The sequence below is a fragment of the Chaetura pelagica genome, unplaced genomic scaffold (genome assembly GCF_000747805.2).
Source record: "Chaetura pelagica isolate M959 unplaced genomic scaffold, ChaPel_1.0 scaffold7, whole genome shotgun sequence".
NCBI classification, from domain to species: Eukaryota; Metazoa; Chordata; class Aves; order Apodiformes; family Apodidae; genus Chaetura; species Chaetura pelagica.
The window spans coordinates 2188675-2193808 of record NW_009953920.1 but is presented as its reverse complement, the minus strand read 5'-3'; positions in this window follow the sequence as shown (position 1 = coordinate 2193808).

Below are 5134 nucleotides of genomic sequence, written 5' to 3'. Positions count from 1 at the left end.
CTGGAAAGCTTTTTTTCTAAAAATCTACCAGCCACATGCAAGTTCTACCCCAAATGACGTTTCTGGAGGATTATCTGTGGGCAGAACTTGACTCTCATTTATGTCACATTGTCCATCTAATGAAAACAAGCATCAGGAAAATTAATTTAGGGTCCTCCCCCCCATATAAATGCAACAGCAATCCCTAACAAGGGAAATTAGGAAGAAGCAGCCAAAAGGAAATGACAGACGAGATCTGATGGTAAAGAAAGCTGATGTCAAAAGTGTACACATGGAAAACCTGCAATCAGTAAATACCAAGAAGCATTTCAAAGATTTTCTTCTCACATTCTCTCCCTTTCACACTCGCACCTCCCTCCTTGCTCAGTTGCTGTTTGGCACTGGGACAACAAGAGAGCTGTTGTCATCATTGCCTTTTGCTTCACCCCCTAAGAAAACTGTACCACCTCTCTCTTGGAGACAAGAGGAATCCTTTGGCTGGAAGGCTTCACACCATTACTGCTACCTAAATGTCACCAAAGGATTCAGATCTGCCATGCAGCAACTTCTCCTGAAAAGATGCCTGCCTTGATTTTAGGGATTGATTTTTTTTATGTGGGATTATTTTAAAACATGCCAGAAAGGTACGTGATGCTTTAGTAAGACAGAGATACATCTCAGCTAAGAATGTGGAAGGACCCTACTCAACTCTCTGCGAAGACAATTAAGAGCTGATTTTTAGATCCTTGGACTGACACTGGTTACTTCCTATTGCTGAAAAGATGTATTTGTGCAGGTCAGCATGGTGGTACGACAGACTTTTATGGTCCATAACAAAGATACTCTATGATTGAAATACCAGCCATCACTGGAGGACTGGCAGATGAAGAAATTAAAGGAAACAAGGTGACAATATTAGTGAGCATGACAGTGGGCTCACAGTAAGACATATGTAGATGTCTACAAGCATCACTGCAACCAGAATTTCAAGGGCAAGAAAATTTCAGCCAAGACAGTGATGTATCTTTGCATGATGGGAAGCTTGGGACACAGCACATTTATCCATCTGAAAATTTAATAAGCCAGTAGTCAAGTCTGATATCACAAATGAGATGTGGAATCAGTCTCTTGGTTGCCCCACCAGAGCAGAAGGGTCTCTTCATAAGCTTGTAACTTAATTTGCAAGGCTTATATGTATTTGTAAAAGACAGTTTTATGTGTTTTGTAAAAGACAGGAAGGAGCCAAGACAGACAAAAAAACAAATAGAAAGTTAGGGGAGCCTGGGGAAAGTGTTAAGTTATGGCAGCAAAAGTATTCTGACCAGCTTTCAGGAAGGCAAGACCATGTGTATCATCAAGGACACTGTACTAACAGGAATACAAGGTAGTAACTGCCTGCATTAAAGGTTTAATTGGCTGGATGAGAGACAACATAAAAAGATTTTTAAAACTTAGATACCACTCGGGTGTGAACATTCAGAGCCAAATCCTGAGTGTAAAACTGTTTTATTAGAGCATAAATTAGAATCAAGTAAGTTCTGAAAGACAGGAAACTCAGTCCTGTTGGGTGGAAGAGTAGAAAAGTTGGGTGAAAGAGTAAAAATGCTGGGTTTAGACAAAAAGATATGAGAATGAATCTCAACAATGCTTCTTACAGAGTGGGACTTCCACCTCCAGCCTTGCTCTCAACCCAGCACACTACAAAGTCCTTCCTCAGAGCAAACTCTGCTACTTTTCATAGCCCTAAAGAGTTTTTGTAGGATCTGTTCCCTGTTCTTCCCAGCAACCTTCTCATCTCCACTCCCATTGCAGGCCTGCTCTTGATTCTTTCCCCATCTGATACCCCCACCAATAGCCCAGAGAACTCCTAGCTGCCACTCACTACTCAGCAGCTTTTAGGGAAGGTACTCTCCGTCTGTCAAACTTTCAGCCAGGAAAAGCTAAAGTACAAAGATTTCGTCTTTTATGCCCAGGGACTGTCCTCTTAACATAGCACATGGTACCTGCAAAGCAAATTGTCAACCAAGAGAAAGTTTGCATTTTCCATCACTGCAGGCACAGTACAATTGACTATGCAAAATGCAAGGCAAAGTGATAATCAAGGTTACAATTCCAGCTATCGTAACTTCATAACCGCCTCCTATCAACCTACTCCCACCTATCACAGCTACTGACTTGCTCATCATCATGTGAGAAAAATCCCTTTGGACATTTGAATTTTGGAAGAATTGTTAGTGTAACTCTTAGCACAGAAAGGCTTTTTGAAGCATAGATTATAGCACAGCCAAGTCCATTAAACAAGATCTTACCGTGCAAGGAGCTGTACACAAAATCTTCTCCAAATGTTTCGGCATCTGACTTGCTTGAAAACATAAAACCCAACATGAAAATTGTCAGACTTGTGGTCGGAGAATGCCATGAAGCCAAAGGATTTGGAGAGCATGGGAAACTTTGTAGGATCAGGCCATTTATTTCAGAGGCACAGGAATGGTTTCTCAGAGCTCCAAAGGAATCATTAAAACCACAAGAGAGTCTCAGGCTTCCATGGTCTACTGACACCCCTTCCCCTACAAGATATTACAGACCCTATAGATTAAACTGTTTCTTTTGGTAAGATTGAAAAGAAGACTGCAAACGTGTCCAAGGGATGCATGCCATAATAACACTAAGGAACTTTAAGTGCATTTGTCTCAACATTGCACATCTATGGCACTATATACACACACACACACACGCATATATATATTTGTGCCTATAATAAACACCAATTGGAAATCAAAGCCATTATACATCAGCAATGCAGCAAATGGATGTTATTAGGTAGTTCATTTTTCCATTTCCTGACCTGTGTGCACTTCCAGTCTAGCTGTACTGGTGTGCTAATATATCCTCTTACATGTAACTTTGCTTCAGTGATGTGCAAATCATTGCACCAATTAGAATAAAAATGAAAGAGTTGGCCTCAAGGTCAACCTGACAAGGTTTGGTGCCAGTGGGTGGGATTGATTCCTGATGCAGGCCTATTAGTCATAAGGCAGCAAAAGCTGGCAGCCCAGTAACCAGGAGTATTCTTAGCATATACAAAGAAAAAGTACAAGTAAGAGCAGTTTGCATTTTTTCAAAGCATGTAAACAATCTCCTGGGCACAAGCAAATGGAAGCTGGAATATGGGGCAGTGATTGGAGAGTAATTCTTGGAGCAATAAAAAACAAACAAACAAACAAAAATTAATAATGCTTTTTTTCTTTTTTCTCTGTCTGGAAGAAATAAAAAAGAGTGCTGCCTGGTGAACCCAAGACAATTTCCTGAAGGATACACACATCACATTTCCAACTAAATGAGTCAAAAATTTAAGATTTTACTCCTGTAAGTATATATGCTAAACAAGTTTGTAAAAAATATTACATTTTACCAGTTTTAGAGTGATCACTTGAAGCTTCTACACTGTAGACTACTCATGTCTAACCAAGGGCAATTAATAATGTTACATTGAACCCATTTGTGTTAAAACAGTGCTAATCTGCTCACGGTTCAATAAATAAAGCAATGGGAAGTTTCTGCAACAGAATGCACCCAATGACAAGAGTAATTCCTTAATTTCTCTTAAATAAGTAGCACAAAACCAGTCTTGTCTCAGCAGTTTGTCACCACAAGGGATGAGAAACAGCCATCAGACTTACCTGTTACAGAAAAAAAAAGACCTAAAAACATTGCCAGTCTTTTTAAAGAGTATATTCAGGTGCACAAGAACAAGTAAACATACAATATGGCCTGAACATAAAATCTTTAAAAGATAACCGTAAGGAAATAATAAAAGAGTCAACGTGGTAACACTGCACATCTTCACTCTGTTCTCTTTACACTACAATATTAAATAAATAACCTTAGGACCTGCTTATATGTTAGTATCAGATACTACAAGGTCCACATTTCTTGCCTTTCTGGTGCTTTATGATGCACGTAACAGGAAATTTATATTTTTTTATTTGGTTGGTTTTAAACACAGCAGCAGACAGAGAAGTGTTGCTGCAGTACCAGAGAGCAGCAGGACAGTGACTGCCTTTCAACAGGTGCAAGATGAAGCATTTGTTAGTAGGACAACACACCCTCTCTTAACAAGCATCCTCAGGTCCATGAAGGCCAGTGTGGACCAGACCAGCTTCACAGATACACAGTCCTAGTGGGTATGGTGCTGAAGACTAAGAATCTCCATTCTTCATCTTTTGAAGCCCAAGTACAACATTATGAACAACAATCACTGCAAGAAGAAAAAGAATTATTCTGTACCAGGCACTGGTACTGGTTTAGTCCCCTGTTCAATGTAGAGAAGCATCACTCTCAGCAGAAGAAGTGTCCCAAAAAGCCTGTGTGCCCCACTCTGATCTGTTTAACAATCATCACTGCATTCATCAGATCCACTGCACAGCTAGACTCTGCTGGACTCCCAGAACTGTCACTTATTTTGAAGGGGTTTTAGGAGGCTGGAGGTATGGACAGGGATGCTCTTCTCCTCTGCAGGCTAAAAACACTGCTGGTCTTCTGTGAAGTCATCAACTGATATTCCTACTGAGAAGCCTGGGCCACATTGGAGGCCCTGTTTCAGATTCTGCACAGCACACATTATTAGACATCCCTTCATTGGTGGATTTTTATAACCAGTGGATTCAGTTCTTCCAGTACTTTGTCCACACAAAAGAGCAATGTGTTTAACAGCCCTAACAGGGGCCCAGATTCATCCAACTTAAGCTCTGAGTACTTGGAGACAAGCTCCTCCTGGGAAAGACTGAGACCCAGGTAAGGCTATCCCAGGAAGGATTCAGCTTCACCTCTCCTCATCACCTTTTTAAGGAGTCAATGGCTTTTGGGATCCTAGGTTAGGCACATTAGGCTAGACAGGAAGGAGCCAGACCTGTGTATGAATCTCTCAAGCTGTAAGATTTTATATTATATAAAGATAAGTGGGCAAAGCAGTCCTGAGGTTGGCAGAAAACATGTATTGTGAGTACATCCAGGCATATGAAATACCTATGGCATAATAAAAAACATATTAAATTACTGCCTGACTGTTCAATAAGTCAGACTTTCTAGGCAACTATAAAATGGCAAACTAGATGGTACATCCAGAGAAAGTCAAAGCAGAGAAAATAAAATACTC